This window comes from Halyomorpha halys, unplaced genomic scaffold, assembly GCF_000696795.3.
Source record: "Halyomorpha halys isolate HHAL.00 unplaced genomic scaffold, Hhal_1.1 Scaffold287.1, whole genome shotgun sequence".
In the NCBI taxonomy this organism is placed as follows: domain Eukaryota; kingdom Metazoa; phylum Arthropoda; class Insecta; order Hemiptera; family Pentatomidae; genus Halyomorpha; species Halyomorpha halys.
Window position 1 is genome coordinate 114,773 of NW_027111053.1, and position 1,187 is coordinate 115,959.

General features: G+C 35.3%; 1 non-coding gene across 1 annotated transcript; it reads left to right on the forward strand.

Annotated features, from left to right (window-relative positions):
• The first annotated feature begins 503 nt into the window (after window positions 1–503).
• TRNAP-UGG (transfer RNA proline (anticodon UGG)) lies at window positions 504–575 on the forward strand. The gene has a single exon. It is a non-coding gene; the product is annotated as a tRNA-Pro (tRNA).
• The last annotated feature ends 612 nt before the right edge of the window (window positions 576–1,187 follow it).

The window sequence follows — 1,187 nt, forward strand, 5'->3', positions numbered from 1 at the left end:
GAAATTGATCAAAACAAAATAAGTCAGTTTTTACACAACCACGTTGTTCGTCTAACCTGTTTCCATTTTTTTTTTTTGCGCTTCACGCATTTTAAGAAAAAATTTCAAAACTTATATCTTAAAAAAATATACCGTTACAACTCATGAAAATTCAGGGTTGCAGTCCTTTGTAAAGATGTACTGTTACTAGACCAAAGGTGCCCACTTCATGAGGCTAAGCTCCGGAAAGCTTCTGAACCTACAGGGCTGACTCACGGCTACAGTCAGCAAAAAAAAAAATCTCTTTTGAGATTTTGGAGTCAGTCCTTGGAGTCAGCAGCACAGTGCCTTACCACTGAGCTGCCTACTCCCACGTTTATATCATATTAATAAAGCAATTTGTAATGAGTATACCCTAGTACTTCGTACTAAGCATCTTGGCTATTGTACTAAGAAAAGCTGTTCCCACCAGACGTACATGTATCCCATTCCATCTTCTCACGTGATCGCATCGCCTTTCACAAGGCCGCTTGGTCTAGGGGTATGATTCCTGCTTTGGGTGCAGGAGGTCCCGGGTTCAAATCCCGGAGCGGCCCTTAATTTTTATTATTATTAAACGACTAATTGTAAAAAAAAATCAAAAGAAAATAGGCAGCTCTACTGAATATAATGTTGTGCTTTAGATGAGTAATGAATAGTATTTGGATATATGAATTATTCTGTTATGTATACAATAAAAGATAAATATTTTGTACTTGAAATGAAATTAACATTCCCTTGAAATTTACGGCCTTTGAATTCTGGCACCGAGGGCAAGTGATTCTACCCTATCTTGATCGAGTGCTAATCTATGTGTCACATGAGACAGAGAGTTCCAAAATTATTGAAATAAATAATATTTTAAAAGATCGTTTAAAAAATATATTTCACAATTTTAGAAGAGGAAAAAATGGAATGATATGTTAGTCCAGAGGTTTCCAACAAACATTTTAAATGGGCCCCTTATCTAATCCCGATAATAGTAAGGACCTCCCAAATTCTGAAAATCGTAAAATTTGTCTTACTTTCCTCAAAAAAAAAAAAAAAATGAAAGTTTACTCATCTTCAACATATTCTTTATGAATGAGTTTATTTGTGACGTAATAAGGAGCATCAAGGATTTTACGTAGGATTTTGGATTGTAACGATTGGATGCGGGAAGGATTTGA